This window comes from Heterodontus francisci, chromosome 30 (assembly GCF_036365525.1).
Source record: "Heterodontus francisci isolate sHetFra1 chromosome 30, sHetFra1.hap1, whole genome shotgun sequence".
In the NCBI taxonomy this organism is placed as follows: Eukaryota; Metazoa; Chordata; class Chondrichthyes; order Heterodontiformes; family Heterodontidae; genus Heterodontus; species Heterodontus francisci.
In genome coordinates, this window is record NC_090400.1 from 31,600,431 (window position 1) to 31,619,893 (window position 19,463).

At 45.9% G+C, this 19,463-nt stretch overlaps 1 pseudogene; it reads right to left on the bottom strand.

Moving 5' to 3' along the window:
* Window positions 1-5,127: 5,127 nt before the first annotated feature.
* On the bottom strand, window positions 5,128-5,219 carry LOC137346903 (U2 spliceosomal RNA; annotated as a pseudogene).
* Between the last annotated feature and the right edge of the window lie 14,244 nt (window positions 5,220-19,463).

The following is a 19,463-nucleotide window of genomic DNA, read 5'->3' on the forward strand; positions in this document are numbered from 1 at the left end:
AACAGATCCTTGCGGTACACCACTAGTAACTAAACTCCAGGATGAACATTTGCCATCAACCACCACCCTCTGTCTTCTTTCAGCTAGCCAATTTCTGATCCAAAGCTCTAAATCACCTTCAACCCCATACTTCCGTATTTTCTGCAATAGCCTACCGTGGGGAACCTTATCAAACGCCTTACTGAAATCCATATACACCACATCCACTGCTTTACCCTCATCCACCTGTTTGGTCACCTTCTCGAAAAACTCAATAAGGTTTGTGAGGCACGACCTACCCTTCGCAAAACCGTGCTGACTATCGCTAATGAACTTATTCTTTTCAAGATGATTATAAATCCTGTCTCTTATAACCTTTTCCAACATTTTACCCACAACCGAAGTAAGGCTCACAGGTCTATAATTACCAGGGCTGTCTCTACTCCCCTTCTTGAACAAGGGGACAACATTTGCTATCCTCCAGTCTTCCGGCACTATTCCTGTCGACAATGACGACATAAAGATCAAGGACAAAGGCTCTGCAATCTCCTCCCTAGCTTCCCACAGAATCCTAGGATAAATCCCATCTGGCCCAGGGGACTTATCTATTTTCACACTTTCCAAAATTGCTAACACCTCCTCCTTGTGAACCTCAATCCCATCTAGCCTAGTAGCCTGAATCTCAGTATTCTCCTCGACAACATTTTCTTTCTCTACTGTAAATACTGACGCAAAATATTCATTTAACGCTTCCCCTATCTCCTCTGATTCAAGGCCAAAGGTGTTTTCCCGCAGAAACTGCTCCACGAAGGATAGGTGGTACGGCACGGTCCAACTGCATGGAGTGTTCCGCGGCAATGTGACCAGGCCCATCCTTCGCAACACCAGGGACAGATAAAACCTCAGCACGTAGTGACACTTGGAGTTTGCGTACTGGAGGTGAACACACAGCTTGATGCAGCCGCACACGAAGGTGGTCATCAGGATGAGGGCCATGTTGGGTACATTTTTCTGGCCCTTATCCATAGATTTGAACATCATGTCCCTCCGGACACGGTCCATTTTAGATCCCCAGATGAAGCGGAAAATGGCTCGGGTGACCGCCACAGCGCAGGAGTGGGGTATGGGCCAGACCTGCGCCACGGACAGCAACAACGTGAGCGCCTCGCACCTGATGACCAGGTTCTTACCCACAATGGAGAGAGATCGCTGCCCCCACATGCCCAACCTTTGTTGTACCTTGGCTACTCGCTGCTCCCAGGTTTTGGTGCACGCCCCGGCCCTTCCGAACCATATCCCCAGCACCTTCAGGTAGTCTGACCTGACGGTGAAGGGGACAAAGGATCGGTCAGCCCAGTTCCCAAAGAACATGGCCTCGCTCTTGCAATGGTTAACTTTGGCTCCCGAGGCCAGTTCAAACTGGTCGCAGATGCTCATCAGTCTGCGCACAGACAGTGGATCCGAGCAGAAGACGGCGACGTCATCCATGTACAGGGAGGTTTTCACCTGAGTGCCTCCGCTGCCTGGGATTGTCACCCCTCATATGCTCGCATCCTTCCTAATATAGTCTGCAAAGGGTTCAATACAGCAAACAAATAAGACCGTGGAGAGAGGACAGCCCTGTCTGACTCCAGATTGGATCAGGAAACTTTTCGATTCACACCCATTGATTGAGACTGCGCTACTGATGTTTGTGTAGAGCAGTTTGATCCAATTGCAGATTTTCTCCCCAAACCCCATTTTGGAAAGCACGTCCATCATGTAGGTGTGCGATATCCTGTCAAAAGCTTTCTCCTGGTCCAGGCTGATGAGGCAGGTGTCCACCCTCCTGTCCCCGTACATAGGCAATCGTATCCCTGAGTAGCGCGAGACTATCAGAGATCTTCCTGCCTGGCACAGTACAGGTCTGATCGGGGTGAATCACCAACTCCAGAGCAGACTTGACTCGACTGCCTATGACTTTGGACAGAATCTTGTAGTCCACATTAAGCAGTGAGATGGGCCGCCAATTTCTGATTTCTGCCCTCTCCCCCTTCCGCTTGTAAATGAGGGTGATGATGCCTTTCCTCATGGATTCTGACATGCTGCCGGCCAGGAGCATACTCTCGTATACTTCCAGCAGGTCCGGGCCGACCCAGTCCCACAGGACCAAGTACAACTCGACCGGTAAGCCGTCACTTCAGGGAGTTTTACTCGTCTCGAAGGACTCGACGGCCTTTGTCAGCTCGTCCAGAGTTCGCGGCTTGTCCAGTCTCTCCCTACTGCTGTCATCTAAGACCTCTGTGATAGATGACAGGAAGGACTGGGAGGCTCTGCAGTCTGTTGGCTTCGCGTCATACAGCCCAGTATAAAAGGATTTGCTGATCCTTAGTATGTCGGACTGCGAAGACGTTACCGAGCCATCCTTTTCCTTCAGGCTGCTGATGACAGAGCTCTCTCTGTGTACCTTTTGGAAGAAGTAACGTGAGCACGTCTCATCCTGCTCGATGGAGCGGACTCTGGACCAGAAGATGATCTTGGAAGCCTCGGTGGCAAAGAGCGAGGCCTGCTGGCTCTTCGCCTCTTGGAGGTCCTCCTTGACCTCGACCCCCATTGACTGCAACCGGAGCAGATTTTGCATACTTTTCTGGAGTTGGGACATTTCCCTCTGTCTCTCTCTCGCTCTCTGAACACCTTTGTGGATGAAGAACCTCTTGATGTTTTCCTTGATCGCTTCCCACCAGTGAACTGGAGACTCAAAGAGGGGTTTCACGGTCCTCCAACCTTTGTAATCCCTTTTGAGTTCCTCAACGTTCTCTGGGGTCAGCAGTGTAGCATTAAGCTTCCACGTCCCTCTGCCAACCCGCTGGTCGTCCTGTAAGTGACAGTCGGTCAGTAAGAGGCAGTGGTCAGAGAAGAACACCAGCTTGACGTCGGTGGATCCAACCATGACAGCACGCGACACAAACAGGAAGTCAATCCTGGAACGGGCAGACCCGTCCGATCTTGACCATGTGTATCTGCGCTGCGCTCCGTCTGCAGGTTTGCTGAAGACGTCGTGCAGTTTGGCATCTTTAACTGTTTCTATTAGGAATCTGGACGTAGCGTCCAATTTGCTGTCGTCACTGATGGACCGTCCAGCCGCATCGATGATGCAGTTGAAGTCACTGCCTAGGATGACCGGCCTGGACGTCGCCAGCAGCAGTGGGAGCTGCTGGAAGACGGTCAGCCGCTCGCTGCGTTGTACCGGGGCGTATACGTTGATCAACCGGAGCGGAGCATTGTTGTACATTACGTCTGCTACGAGGAAGCGACCGCCCACCACCTCCTTAACTTCGGAGATGGTGAAGTTACCTCCCCGCAGCAGAATGCCCAGGCCGGAGGAACGGCAATCATTCCCCCCCGACCAGATCGATGGCCCATGGGACCACCATCGCGACCACTGCCTGTAGGTGCTGAGGTGTGGTATTCCACACTCCTGCAGAAACAGTAGGTCGGCTTTGACCTTGGCGAGGTAATCCAAGGTTGAAACACATCGCGTAGTAGATTTAATGCGATGCAAATTAATGGAAGCAATCTTTACACCCATTTTTTTAAAGTTAGTTGTTGCTTCCCATACCATTTGTCCTTGCTAGTCCCAGTCCTTCGGGATGTTCCTGCATACCCATCATGTGAGCGAGCTGTTTCACATTAGTTGGGCTCAGAAACCCTTCCTGGTTTTTCATGCAGTGTTTGTTCTGCTGGGGTGACATCGGGGGTGGGGGGGGGGTCTTGTAGGCAGAGAGGATTGGGTTGTCCTCAGCTGTTTCCATCTGTTCCTCCTCGAAAACATCACTGTTCCCGGCTTCCCGGCGCTGAGGTGCGCCAGCCGCGTCTTTGCTCCCGGTGTCCCGGAGCTGGGATACGCTGGCCGTGTCGTTCAGTATGGCGCTTTGGGATTGGGGCACGCCGGGCCCATCACAGCTTCCAGTGCCCGGGGGGCTGGGGGGCTTTATCCCATCTCCTTGGAGTTCTGCCGCCTCTTTTGAAGGGGCTGTCGTTCCAGCATTCCCCCGTCCAGTGAAGAGGAGCTAGTGTCGTCTGTCTCAGAAGGTAGCCTCCTCTTGCCACTGGTTTGAGTGGTGGCCTGTTCCGCTTTTGGATGTTTTTTCTTTGTGGTTTTCCTTTGTACCACTTGTCACTGACCTGTTTGTCCATCTGCTGCCTCCTCCTCCATTGATTCTGTCTGTGGAGGAGGGGTTTCCGGGTGCAGGGTAGGTGCTGGGTCGCTGGTTTCAGCTGCCTCCCCTTCCTTCTCCTTCTCAGGTTGAAGTTCCTCACTGCGGAGAAGGTTGCTTGTCTCCTTTGGAACCCCAGACGCCTTCGTCGAAACTTCTCCCGGCCTTTCCTTGGACCTTGCCGCCTGAGCATAACTGAGGCAGCGTTTGGGGCAGGTTTTGTAGAGATGGCCTGCCGCACTGCACAAGTTGCAACACTTAGTCTGCTTACAGTCCTTGGTCTGATGGCCTTCCTCCTTGCAGTTCTTGCAAACAACCGTGCTGCAGTTGGCTGCCACGTGACCAGATTTGCCACAGGTGCGGCAAACTCTGGGCTGCCCAGCGTAGACCAAGAAACCTCAACTTCCCCCGATAGCGAAGCTGGAGGAAGGGTGGATGATGGCTCCACTGGGATCGACCTTCAAGGTCACCTTGACCTGCCGCTTGCTGGTCCAAATCCCAAAGGGGTCCTTGACATCAGTGCTGCTGCCGGCCACCTCGAAGTACCTGGCGAGAAAGGTGAGTACATTCACCACTTAACATGGGGGTTGTAGAGGTGAATCGTCACCACCCGGTCCTGTCGTGACGGAAGCGTGAAGAGCGGCTCCGCTGTGAGCATCGACAGTGGCGCCCGGTCCCCTTTTAATTTGAACGCCTTCAGGAACTTGATGCATCCCGCCACGTTCCGGAACGTCACGTCGAAGTATCCACTGCTGGGGAAATCCTGCAGGCAGAAGACGTCCGCAGCTTGAAATCCGCAGCAATTGAAGAGGATTTTCTTGATGAAGAAGGTGCGATCAACCGGTGCCTCTCCTTCCTTGTCCTTCACGACCACCCGAACGGTGTTGCGCACTCCCTGGCCTGCAGCTCGAAAATTGGTTATAGCCATTTCACTCAAAGCCTACCCAGGATCAAAAGGTAATGATCATGGTCTCTTCTCAACCAAGTAAGCACTGATAAGAACAGATACTACACTTGATCTTAGCCAAAAGGCCGAGAAGCTCAGTTTGTCATGCTATTCACAACCTTGTTTGACTTGGTATTGTGTAATATGGCAGGACTAATTAATGACCTCAGAGTAAAGGCACCTCTAGGCAGCAGCGACCACAATATGATTGAATTTTACATCCAGTTTGAAAGAGAGAGGAGTGGGTCTAAGACTAGTATTTTAAACTTAAATAAGGGCAACTATGTGGGCATGAAAGCTGAACTAGCTGAAGTGAACTGGGTTACTAGGCTAGGAGATGGATCAATAGAGAAGCAGTGTTAGGGGCTATTTCAGAATACTCAGGATAAGTATAAAGATAAATTCTAAGGGGAGGACCCACCATCCGTGGTTAACTAAAGAATTTAAGGAAAGCATCAAACTTAAGGAAAGGCATATAATTGTGCAAAGATGAGTGGCAGGTCATACGATTGGTCAGAATATAAAGAATGGCAGAGAATGACTAAAAGCTTAATCAGGAGAAAGAAATTAGAACATGAGAGTAAGCTAGCAAGAAATGTAAAAACAGATAGCAAGAGTTTCAACAGGTATTTAAAAAGGAAAAGGGTAAGTAATGTGAGTGTTAGTCCTCTAGAGAGTGAGAATGGGGAGTTAATAGTAGATAATAAGGAAATGGCAGATGAAATGAACAAATATTTTGCTTCTGTCTTCACTATAGAGGATACAAAAATCATTCCAGTAATAGCTGTAAATCCAGAGGTGAAAGGAAGAGAGGAACTTGGGAAAATTACAATCATCAGGGAAGCTGTACTGAGCAAACTGATGGAGCTGCAGACTGACAAGTTGCTGGGTCTTGATGGGCTTCATCCTAGGGTCTTAAAAGAGGTAGCTAATGAGGTAGTAGATGCGTTGGTGTTAATTTTTCAAAGTTCTCTAGATTCTGGAAAGGTTCCATCAGACTGGGAAGTAGCAAATATAACCCCTCTATTCAAGAAGGGGGGAGGCAGAAAACAGATAACTATAGGCCAGTTAGCTTGATGTCTGTCATGGGGAAGGTGTTAGAGTCAATCATTAAGGAGGCTGTGGCTGGGCACTTAGAAAAACTCAAGGTAATTGGGAATAGTCAGCATGGTTTTGTGAAAATGAAATCATGTTTAACCTATTTATTGGAGTTCTTTGAAGGAGTAACATGCGCTGTGGATAAAGGGGAGCCCATTGACGTACTGTACTTAGATTTCCAGAAGGCATGTGACAAGGTGCCTGTTACGACCAGTTGAGAAAGAGGTCTAGGGTTCCCTTTCAGCCTTCACCTGGTCTTACTGTAACAGGGTTTTATTTTTAAACACACAGTGTTTTTAGCTTTCCCTTGGTGATTCCTTGTTCACCACTTTCCAATTATAAGGTAAAGAAATTAGCACAAACAGGCTTTCTTAGGTTTAAAGAAGAAAGGTGAAATTTTATTAAACTTAAGCTTAAACTTTAATTCAGTTGATGCCTACAGTTACACGATGTGCCCACGCGAGCATGCATACGTGATACACACATGCAAAGACAGACAGAAAAGAGCAGAAGAAAAACTAAAGTGGAAAGGTTTGAGGCAATCGCTGAGGAGGGTTTTTTGGTTACTGTGCTTCGAGCTCGCTGTAGAGTCCTTGATTGAAGATATGGTCTTGCTTTTCATTGGGGCCCAGGATTCTTCTTAAACCTTGTTCACTTTAGAAGACTTTTCTCTCTTAGGGTTCATGTGTCTCAGTGGGTTTTGGAGTTCCGTGAGAAAGAGATGGGAGCAGACAGGCAGACAGGAGGTCTTCTTCAGTCCAGGTGCATTCTGCTTTCTGCCAGTTCAAATACTGTCTCTCCAATTTAAAACTCTCAGTTCAAACTCCGCCACAGCCAGTTAGCCATGTGACTAACTGGTCTGACCATGTGTGTTTGTGGATTGAATTGGAGCAGGGAGTGGCTCCTTTGTCTACAAGCCTGTCTGTTAATATGCAAAAATGTCTTTCTAGCCAGGGGCCTGGCAGCCCCTTGTATCAGGTCTTCTCTTCTTTCCAGCAACAATTTGAAATTTGATGTGGCAAAATTAACATGCCTCATTATTGGCAAGTGGGGGCCTGCATGACATGCCACATAAAAGGTTATTGCGCAAAGTAGGAGCTCATGGTGTAGGGGGTAACATATGAGCATGGACAGGAGATTGGCTGGCTGGCAGAAAACAGAGAGTATGCATAAATGGGTCCTTAGTGGCAGGATGTGATGAGCGGAGTCCCGCAGGGGTCTGTACTGGGGCCTCAACTTGTTACAATTTATATCAGACTTAGATGAGGGGAGCGATGGCATGGTAGCTAAATTTGTAGATGACACAAAGATAGGTAGGAAAGTACGTTGTGAAGAGGACATAAGGAGGTTGCAGACCGATATAGATAGGTTAAGTGAGTGGGCAAAAATCTGGCAGATAAGAGTATAATGTGGGAAAATGTGAAGTGTTGTTCACTTTGGAAGGAAGAATAAAAAAGCAGAGTATTACTTAAACGGGGAATGACTGTAGAATTCCAAGGTGCAGAGGGATCTAGGTGTTCTAGTGCATGTCACAAAAGGTTAGTATGCAGGCTACAGTAAATAATAAAGAAGTCTACTGGAATGCTATCCTTTATTACGAGAGGAATCGAAAATAAAAGTAAGGATGTTATGCTTCAGTCATACAGGGCAATGATGAGACCATGGCTGGAATTTACAACCCCCTCCCAAAGTGTGGGATGGTGGTGGTGGGGGGGGGGGGGGGCGTCGTAAAATGGAGTGGGAGTCTCAGGGGGACCTTCCTGACCCACTCCCACCGCCATTATATGTGGGGCGACGGCGGGAAACGGCCCAGCTGCCCCAGGCCAATCAAGGCCCTTAAGTGGCCGCCAATTGGCCACTTAAGGGCCTTCGGCCGCCGCCATGGAGATTTTACCTTGGCCAGTCGGGCAGCCCTGGCCTGAGAAAAGCCACCTGACAACAGCAGGCTGCACACAATATTCTGACGGCCTGAGGGGGGCTTTCCTGGTCAGACACCCTGTGCTCAATGGAGGGTCGTCCCCAATGCCCAAACCACCCCCAAATTCCAGCACACCCCTCGCTCCCCCAATTGACCACTTTTGCCTCGCTTGGGCCCAACCGATCACCTCTGGTGAGGCCCACTTACCTTTTCCTGGGGCCGTCCTTCCTCTTCTTCGCAAAGCTGGGCTGCAGTCCCAGCAGTGGCCACTGCTGATTGCCGGCAGCTCCATCAGGTGGGACTTCCTGCCTAAATGAGGTGGAAGTCCTGCCTCAGACCTATTAAAGGCCTGGGCACCGTAAAATCCAGACTGGATCCCCAGGTCAGGCGGAGGCAGGATCGCATACAAGGCTATGGGGCAAGTGCTGGAAAATGGGCTTAGGATAGATAGGTGCTTGATGGCTGGCAAGGACACGATGGACTGAAGGGCCTATTTCTGTGCTGTATAACTCTATGACTCTATGACTTTTCGGTTGGTGGATGGCTTCCGTCTGACGAGGTAAAATTCAACCCAACATCTCAAATATTGTGTGCAGTTTTAGTCTCCTTATTTAAGGAAGGATGTAAATGCGTTGGAGGCAGTTCAGATGAGATTTACTAGATTGATACCTTTAATGAGCGGATTGTCTTCTGAGGAAAGGTTGGACAGACTGGGCTTATTTTCACAGGAGTTTAGAAGAGTGAGGGGAGACTTGATTGAAGTTTATAAAACCCTGAACAGTCTTGACAAGCTGGATGTGGAAAGGATGTTTCCTCTTGTGGGTGAGTCCAGAACTAGGGGGCACTGTTTTAAAATTAGGGGTTGCCCTTTTAGGACAGAGATGAGGAGAAACGTTTTCTCTCAGAGGGTTGTGCGACTTTGGAACTCTCTGCCTCAGAAGGTGGTGGAGTCAGGGTCATTGAATATTTTTAAGGTGGAGGTGGATAGATTCTTGTTAGGCAAACGAATCAAAGGTTATCGGGGGTAGATGGGAGTGTGGAGTTCGAGACACAAACAGATCAGCATGATCTTATTGAATGGCGGAGCAGGCTACAGAGCTGAATGGCCTACTTCTGTTCCTAATTTGTATGTTTGTATGCAACCCTTGGCATCTAATTTGACACTGAACTGAGTTTACAACCACATAATCTCTCCATCACAAAGATCGCCATCTCCACTTCTGCCTCAGTCCATCTGCTGCTAAAATCCTCATCCATGCTTTTGTTACTTTCAGACTTGACTATTCCAATGCTCTTAACTTGAATCCCATCTTCCACCTCCCATAAACTTGAGCTCATCCAAATCTCTGTTGTCCATATTCAAACTTGCACCAATTCCCGTTCATACATCATCTCTGTGCTTGCTGATCTACTTTAGCTCCCGTCCACCATGTACTTTGAACATAAGGATGACAATTTTAAATTCCTCCTTTGGACCTGCATCACCGAGATGCAGAAAGTGTGGCTCCACGCTACCTTTTTGGAGAAAGATGTCATCCGCTTCCTTACTGTAGCCCTACAGGCATACATCAGTGAAGTATACGTAAGTTTAAAATTAAACATGGAGAGCTCTGTCGGCAAAGCTGTTGTCCATTGATTCTTTCTTTCAGATACAAAATACCATTTGTCAAGCACTGTATTTTGTTATCAAACATATTGATATTTCAGAGCATGTAGTTCAAATCTCCAATTTCTCCTGGGGTGGCCCTTTTATGCTGATGCAGGCCAGTAAGACCTGCTGAAGCACTCAATTTCCATAAACCTCCAGCAACACAACAGGTCGCTTCTGAGCCAGGGAAGGAGGAACTCCCAGCATGGCGAATCCCACCTTGGCTCTTCCCCCTTGGTGTCACTGACCTTGTAAGGGGTGAGTGGAGGTTCCAAACCATAGAAAAGCAGCTGGGAACTCGCAGAGCTGGGAGAGGTGCCTAAGATAACCATGCCCTTGATTTTTATCTGGTGCCTTCTACCAGAATCCCTCTGGAAGTCCATTAGAATACATGATGAAATCTGGGGCCGAGACATCTACCTGCCATACTTTCTCAGTACTTTGGAACAGATGGGTTATTCTAGCACACTGGCGTTATAAACCATACCAAACAGTAATATGCTAAAATTACACCGAGGGCAAAACTACTGCACAGTAATCTAACCTTCAAAGACAGATTCTGCTTCTTGCTAGACCAACACAAACTGCAAAAATTAAATGACACTCACACACCGAAGGAAATGTTTGAAAATTGCAGCTGCAATTTTTTTTTAACTACAGCAATAATATGTTGACTTGTTTGTTCTCTGGCAACAATTAGTCCAATTCAATTCTTCTGACACAATATCAACTTTGAGAATGAAATCATATTACAATGTCACTCTCAGTAGCACATCCATGCTGTACATTTATAACATGCAATTTATGTCCACCAGATTAAATAACCAGCAGCTTTAGGCTCACAACTCACTCTTAATGGATTTTATAACACTATGATAGGATTTACTGCCTTAGTAGACTTTAGGCAGTTTGCCAAGACCTATTCTGCAGCAATAAAACACATACAAATTAAGGCATCTCATGTGTAAAATTAATTCAAGAACCACAAAAGCAAAATAAATGGTAATTACCTCATGCACAATGTGGTCATAATCAAAAGCAAGACTGAATTGTATTTGCAAATGTATGGCTGTATTTTAACAACTGAGGTAATTATACATTATGGAAATTAATAACTGGAGCAACACATAAATGAAATTCATTGATGGTGATGATGATGTCCAGTTTATATTAGATTATTTTGCACGGAATAAATAATTGAGTAGGGGACAAAGAGTTGTTTAAACACTGCTGGTCGAACATCTATTCACAGATTAAATCATAAATATTTGCAAATAGCATGTTGGTATTTTCACCTCCTCGAGGTATAATTTCACACTTGAAGGCCACTGATGTGAACTTCATGCGTTCAAAATGAGTTTGCGTAGCTTTATTTGTTAAACATAATGGCTTCCAATAAAAAGCTTGAATAATAATGGTTTTAAACAACCAAGCAAGTACCATGCACCTGAAGTGTTGTAACCAGCAAGGATATAGACCAGATCCTGGAAGGTGGGATTAGATTGGGCAGCTAGTTTAATCAGCCGGCACGGACACAATGGGCTGATTGGGCTCCTCTGTGCTGTAATCTTTCTATGGTTCTATCAGCATGACAAAATACAGCCGCCCCAAGCCAATCCAGGGATGCAATAGCAGCTCACTTCACAAATAAACAAGCAGCAAATAAATGCACGATATGAAAATAATTAAGCATTGCAAAAAAGTGAGAAAAATGTATGGTTAACAATTATTTTTTCCCTGGGTGGTTTGAAAGAATTTTCAGAATGCAGAGCTGTATATCTCAAAATGCAAAAATCCTTTTTGAAAAGACAAGCGTATAATCTGAAAAGAAAGATAAAGCAGGAATTATTTGAAGCTTTTTAATGCTGGCAGCTTGAATATGACGATGGAAGCCATAGTCTCAGATGTCAAAGCCATGAGTCTATGAACAAAAATAAGCATAATTTACTGTAAGATTCTGTTGTCCGCCTATTGACTTCAGAATCACTAGCATTACTCGGTCATTTCAAGTCTACATTGGTTATGAAGGATGTAACTGAAAAATACAACACACTCAGTGCTTTATACTAGTAATGTCCGTGGTACATAAAACCATCTTATAAGGCCCATGATAAAACATTTCAGCGGGGTTCTTTCTGAACTGAACCATCATGAGGCAATTAATCAATTGTAGCACAAGACAATTCATCAGTCACACACCACAAAGCAAAGGCAACAGACCTTACAAAGGGACCCTCAACCATGTTTCCCTTCAGGCTTAAGCCTGTCATATTTATGTTCCTTTAGAGTGCTTCCTTGTATGGGTAGGACTGAAACAATTCCTATTTGATGCCTCTGTAGTCATGATTGTAATTAGAGATTTGCTATTTGTAGAACCTTTGGCCACACTCATATCCTACCAGGACACTGTGCACAGTATATCGTACATCAAAGCACGATAACCAAGTACAGTGGCATTTGATAGCTGGATATATTGAATATCTTCAATATATCAATATGTTCCTTGTCCCTAGGATCAAACTATAGTGAATTTTGCTGCAACTACGATACAGTGCAATTATATAGAAAATTTAAAGTAGGAAACACCCCAAGGAGTTCTACAAAGGGCAGAAAAAGAAATTCGCAATAAAAGGTATGATAAGTAAGTTCGCAGAAGACATGAAAATTGGTGGTGTCGTAAATAGTGAGGAGGAAAGCCTTAGAATGCAGGAAGATATAGATGGGCTGGTAAGATGGGCGGAGTAGTGGCAAATGGAATTTAATCCTGAGAAGTGTGAGGTGATGCAATTTGGGAGGACTAACAAGGCAAGGGAATATACAATGGATGGTAGGACCCTAGGAAGTACAGAAGGCCACAGGGACCTTGGTCTACTTTTCCATAAATCACTGAAGGCAGCAGCACAGGTAGATAGGTGGTTTTAGTTTAGTTTAGTTTAGAGATACAGCACTGAAACAGGCCCTTCGGCCCACCGAGTCTGTGCCGACCATCAACCACCCATTTATACTAATCCTACACTAATCCCATATTTCTACCACATCCCCACCTGTCCCTATATTCCCCTACCACCTACCTACACTAGGGGCAATTTATAATGGCCAATTTACCTACCAACCTGCATGGGATACTTCTGAAAGGGGAGGGTGAGCAGCCAGAGGTCATGGTCCATATTGGTACGAAAGACATTTGCAGGAAGAGAGATGAGGTCCTGCAAAGTTAGGCAGAAGGTTAAAAAGCAGGACCTCCAGGGTTGTAATCTCAGGATTACTCCCTGTGCCACGTGCTAGTGAGGGTAGGAATAGGAGGATTCGGCAAATGAATGGGTGGCTGAAGAGCTGGTGTAGGCAGGAGGGCTTCAGCTACTTGGATCATTGGGATCTCTTCTGGTGCAGAGGTGACTGGTGCAAGAAGGACGGGTTGCATCTAAATTGGAGGGGGACCAATATCCTTGTGGGGAGGTTTGTTAGCACTACTCAGGAGGGTTTAAACTAGTCTTGCAGGGGGGTGGGACCCAAAGTAGCCATCTCTCAGATGAGATAGTTGAGGCAAATGTAGAGGTTAAAGCAAGCAAGTCCAGTAGGCAGGCCAGGCAGGGGCAGGACAGGGAGCGTGGAAGGTCTGGTAGGCTAAACTGCATTTACTTTAATGCAAGAAGCCTTACAGGTCAGGCAAATGAACTCAGAGCATGGATCGGTACATGGGATTGTGATATTATAGCTATTATGGAATATGTGATATTACGGAAACATGGTTGAGAGATGGGCAGGACTGGCAGCTCAATGTTCCGGGGTACCGATCTTTCCAGGGTGGCAGAGGTGGAGGTAAGAGAGGAGGGGGAGTTGCACTATTGATTAGGGAGGACATCACGGCCGTACTAAGAAAGGATATCCCGGGGGGAATGCCCAGCGAGGCCATCTGGGTAGAACTGAGAAATAAGAAAGGGGTGATCACTTTGATGGGATAATAGTATAGGCCCCCCAATAGTCAGAGGGAAGTGGAGGAGCATATATGTAGGGAAATCACAGATAGGTGTAGGAATTATAGGGTTGTAATAGTAGGTGATTTTAACTCCCCTAATATTGACTGGGACTGCCGTGCTAAGGGATCAGATGGGGAAGAATTTGTTAAGTGTGTCCAGGATAGTTTTCTGAAGCAGTATGTGGATGGCCCTACTAGAGAAGGGGCTACACTCTACCTCCTCTTAGGAAATGAGGATGGGCAGGTGGTTGACGTGTCAGTGGGGGAGCACTTTGGGATCAGTGACCATAACTCTATTAGCTTCAAGATAGTTATGGAAAAGGATAGGACTAGTCCTCAGGTTGAAGTCCTAAATTGGGGGAAGGCAAATTTCGATGGCATCAGACAGGAACTCTCAAAAGTTGAATGGGAGAGGCTGTTTACAGGTAAAGGGACGTCTGGCAAGTGGGAGGCTTTTAAAAGTGAGATAGGAAGAGTTCAGGGCCGGCATTTTCCTGTTAGACGGAAGGGCAAGGCTGGCAAGTTTAGGGAACCTTGGTTGACGAGGGATATTGAGGGTCTGGTCAGGACAAAGAAGGAGGCATATGTCAGGTATAGGCAGCTGGGATCGAGCGAGTCCCTCAAGGAGTATAGGGGATGTAGGAGTACACTTAAGAAAGAAATTAGGAGGGCGAAAAGGGGCCATGAGATTTCCCTGGCAGATAAGATAAAGGAGAATCCTAAAAGATTCTATAAGTATATTAAGAGTTAAAGGGTAGCTAGGGAGAGAGTAGGTCCCCTTAAGGATCAGTGTGGCAATCTATGTGTGGAGCCACGGGAAATGGGTGAGGTCTTAAATGAATATTTCTCATCCGTATTTACTGTGGAGAAGGTCATGAAAGCTAGTGAGTTCAAGAGAGGGAACATCCTGGAGCATATCAACATTACAAAGGAGGAGGTGTTGGAGGTTTAGAAGAGCATTAAGGTGGATAAATCCCCAGGGCATGACCAGGTGCATCCTAGGATGCTATGGGAAGCAAGGGAGGAGATTGCTGGGGCCCTGGCAGAGATTTTTGTATCATCGTTAGCCACGGGTGAGGTACCGGAAGACTGGAGAATAGCTAATGTTGTGCCTTTATTTAAGAAGGGCAGCAGGGATAAGCCAGGGAACTACAGGCCAGTGAGCCTTACATCATTGGTGGGAAAGTTATTGGAAGGGATTCTGAGAGACAGGATTTATATGCATCTGGAAAGGCATGATCTGATTAGGGATAGTCAGCATGGCTTTGTGCGTGGGAAATCATGTCTCACGAATTTGATGGAGGTTTTCGAGGAGGTGACCAAGAGGATTGACGAGGGCAGGGCGATGGACATTGTCTACATGGACTTTAGCAAGGCCTTTGACAAGGTCCCGCATGGTAGGCTAGACCAGAAGGTTCAAACACATGGGATCCAGGGTGAGCTAGCAAATTGGATACAAAATTGGCTTGGTGATAGGAGGCACAGGGTGGTAGTGGAGGGTCGTTTTTCAGATTGGAGGCCGGTGACCAGTGGTGTGCTGCAGGGATTGGTGCTGGACCCTCTGTTGTTTGTCATATATATTAATGACTTGGATGTGATTGTAGGGGCATGATTAGTAAGTTTGCAGATGACACCAAAATTGGTGGTGTAGTGGACAGTGAAGAAGGTTGTCTAAGGTCACAACAGGATATAGATCGACTGGGAAAGTGGGCAAAGGAGTGGCAAATGGAATTTAACGCAGACAAGTGTGAAGTGATGCATTTTGGGAAGTTAAACCAGGGCAGGACATATACAGTGAATGGCAGGGCCCTGGGGAGTGTTGTTGAGCAGAGAGACCTTGGGGTGCAAGTACATAGTTCCCTGAAAGTGGCAACACAGGTAGACGGGGTGGTGAAGAAGGCGTATGGCATGCTTGCCTTCATCGGCTGAGGCATTGGGTACAAGAGTTGGGACATCATGTCACAGTTGTACATAACGTTGGTTAGGCCGCATTTGGAGTACTGTGTGCAGTTCTGGTCGCCGCACTACAGGAAAGATGTGATTAAGCTAGAGAGGGTGCAGAAAACATTCACAAGGATGTTGCCTGGTGGAGGGCTTGAGTTAGAAAGAGAGATTAGATAGGCTGGGTCTGTTTTCCCTGGAGCGAAGGAGGCTGAGAGGGGACATGATAGAGGTATATAAAATTATGAGAGGCAGAGGTAGGGTAGATAGCCAGAGTCTGTTTCCCATGGTAGGGGTGACTAAAACTAGAGGGCATAGATTTAAGGTGAGAGGGAGGAGGTTTAAAGGGGATCAAAGGGGTAAATCTTTCACACAAAGAATAGCGGGTATCTGGAATGAGCTGCCTGCGGAGGTGGTGGAGGCAGGAACAGTAGCGACATTTAAGAGGCATCTGGACAGACACTTGAATGAGCAAGGCATAGAGGGATATGGAATTAATGCAGGCAGGTGGGATTAGTATAGATAGGCATTATGGTCGGCATGGACGCGGTGGGCCGAAGGGCCTGTTTCTATGCTGTACGACTCAATGACTCTATGACTTGCCTTTATCAGCAGAGGCATAGAATATAAGAGCAGGGGGGTTATGGCGGAGCTGTATAAAATGCTAGTTAGGCCAGAGCTGCAGTACTTTGTGCAGTTCTGAGCATCACACTATAGGAAGGATGTGATTGCACTGGAGAGGGTGCAGAGGAGATTCACCAGGATGTTGCCTGGGCTGGAGCATTTCAGCTATGAAGAGAGACTGAAAAGGCTAGAGTTGTTTTCCTTAGAGCAGAGAAGGCTGAGGGGTGATATGATTGAGGTATACAAACTATGAGGGGCATTGATAGGTTAGATAGAAAGAAACTTTTTCCCTTAGTGGAGGGGTCAATAAAAAAGGGGGCATAGATTTAAGGTAAGGGGCAGGAGGTTTAGAGGAAATTTGAGGAAAAAATCTTTCACTCACAGGATGGTTGGAATCTGGAACGCACTGCCTGAAGAGGTGGTAGAGACAGGAACCCTCACAACATTTAAGGAGTATTTAGATGAGCACTTGAAAAGCCAAAGCATACAAGGCTATGGGTCAAGTACTGGAAAATGGGATTAGAATAGTTAGGTGCTTGATGGCTGGCATGAACACAATGGGCCGAAGGGCCTGTTTCTATACTGTATAACTCTATGACTCTAGTAAAGATAATGGGTGCTGAGCCATGGTGGAAGAGCTTAGGGTAGCGATCAAAATCTTAGTGGAAGTGTTACTTGTTTTCAAGGTGGAGAGAGAGAATATGAAAACTGTAGAGATTTAGGGAGGGAGCTTCAAAGTAGACCTGAGACTGTGCCACTAATGATGGAACATAGGAATATAGGAACATAGGAGCAGGAGTGGTTCATTCATCCCATCAAGCCTGCCCTGCCATTCAATACGATCATGGCTGATCATCCACTTCAATGCCTTTTTCCCACACTGTCCCCATATCTCTTTATGTCATTGGTATTTAGAAATCTGTCAATCTCTACTTTAAACATCCTCAATAACTGAGCTTCCACAGCCCTCTGGGGTAAAAAATTCCAAAGATGCCCAACCCTCTGAGTAAAGAAATTTCTCCTCATCTCTGTCCTAAGTGGCTTCCCCCTTACTTTGAAATTGTGTCCCTTGGTTCTAGACTCCCAACCAGGGGAAACATCTTACATGCCTCTACCCTGTCTATCCCTTTAAGTATTTTGTAGGTTTCAATGAAATCACCTCTCATTCTTCGAAACTCTCGAGAATACAGGCCCAGTTTCCCCAATCGCTCTTCATAGGACAGTCCCACCATCCCAGGAACAATGAAGTGAAGGGAGCAGGGATGCACCAAAAGCCGGAGCGAAAGGACTAAGTGGTACTGAGAGGCAGGGTATATAAGGTTGCTGATGTTTATATGGCCTGGTTCAGCTTCAACAAGTGGCTGATGAGGAGGACATAGTCAATGGTAAGGGAGCAGAGTTTATGATGTGAGACTGAAGGTAAAGGAAGATGTTCAATTGAAAGATGTTTAATTCATCCATGACGACATTGGCTAGGCAATGGAACATAACAGAGATCGGTATTGAGTCAGTGGAAGAGATGCAGATGCAGAGATGAGTGTCATCAGCATACATATGGGACCAAGCCTGTGTCTACTATTTCAGCAAGGGGCATTGTGTAGAAATTGAAGAAAAGTAATCCAGAGATAGGTCCATGTGGAATTTCAAAGGTGAAGCTGCAGGAAGAGAAGCCATTGCTGAAGATGCACCAGTTGCCCTGGGTTAAACCTAGACTTTGTGCTGGTAGACTACAGGAAGGAAGGCTACCATTTTCAAAGTTAAATCAACTTACTTGATAGACAGTGGAAAGTCAATTGGCATTTTCTGCACCATGCTTACATGGTGACAAATTTAATTCTAACCTTTCAACATTTTGGAGAACAACCTGCAGAACACTTATACCCTTATTAAAATGTTACAAATTCAATCAAAATATGAAGAGCTTTTCCTTATATTCCTGTTGCATTTGGCCTGTGCTTTGTAAGGCAATATTTTGCAACCACACAGAAATAAGACTGTGCGAATAGCAACTATATTCTAAAAACAATATTTTATAAAGCTTCTATAAAAGTGAGGGACATATAAGCATGATACAGTATGACAGAGATCATTGAACAACAGAAATTACATAGTGTACAGTACCCCAAAAGAAACATATGAGCTTATTAAGCTGCATAGTACGCTTTCTCAATGCTGTAGTGTATAACCAATCCTGCAGTTGAGCATTCTCAGGCAGTTTGTCACTCAGCCCAAGTAAATACTGGGAAGAATTTTTACATTTTAGTTGGGATAGAAATGGTCAATTCTCCAATCACAATTGTACCTGGAAGAACATGTCATTGTGTAAGTATAGAAGTCTATTTAAGTCGTGTAAACTCCTATACATGTTAATAACAATAATTTTAATTATCTATCATATTTCTTGCACAGCATGAAGTTTTATCACCAAAAGGAAACAAATAATTATTTTGAACCACTACTGAAATTGGTCAATGAATCAAAAATCTATATTATTGTATTTATTGCAGAACTTTACATAAGTTTTTCCTTAAGTCTATTTTTCTTGTTTTAAACATTACTTTATCTTCCCATACTACTACACCATTATCACTTAACTAGATGTTATCCACAGATGCATACTAGTAGCTAAACGTACTGGCAAAAGTATTAGTTAGTATCATTGTGTTGAAACCACAGGCTATTTGAACAGAGTTAATCTGTGAATTAGTTGTGCTCCGTGGATGCCATGTGATGTGTCATTGGACCAGTCACACCATGAAGGTCCCAATGTTGATGCCTAGTCAGTGCTCGGTTAATGAATTTAGAGGAGGTATACCTGATCTTCATGGTTCCAAGCTGGAAGGAGTAAAAACTTGCAATGCTGTATGAATACTTAATTGGCTGAATTTTTCCAGGCGGCAAACTTCACAAATGGCGGGGCACACGTGTAAGATTTACTCTGCGGAGCCTCCACAATATTTAGCAAGGCGGTTCATTTACATGGCCGGGATGTACCATCCCGCCTGATGACGTGGGATGAGGCGGGCGCTCCGTCTCCGGCAATGGCATCCAGTGCCACCACGTAGGCGTCAGCGCCATTTTTAAAGGGCTTCCAGCCCTTCAGTTTAATTTAAATTTTTAAAGTTACAGGACCTATA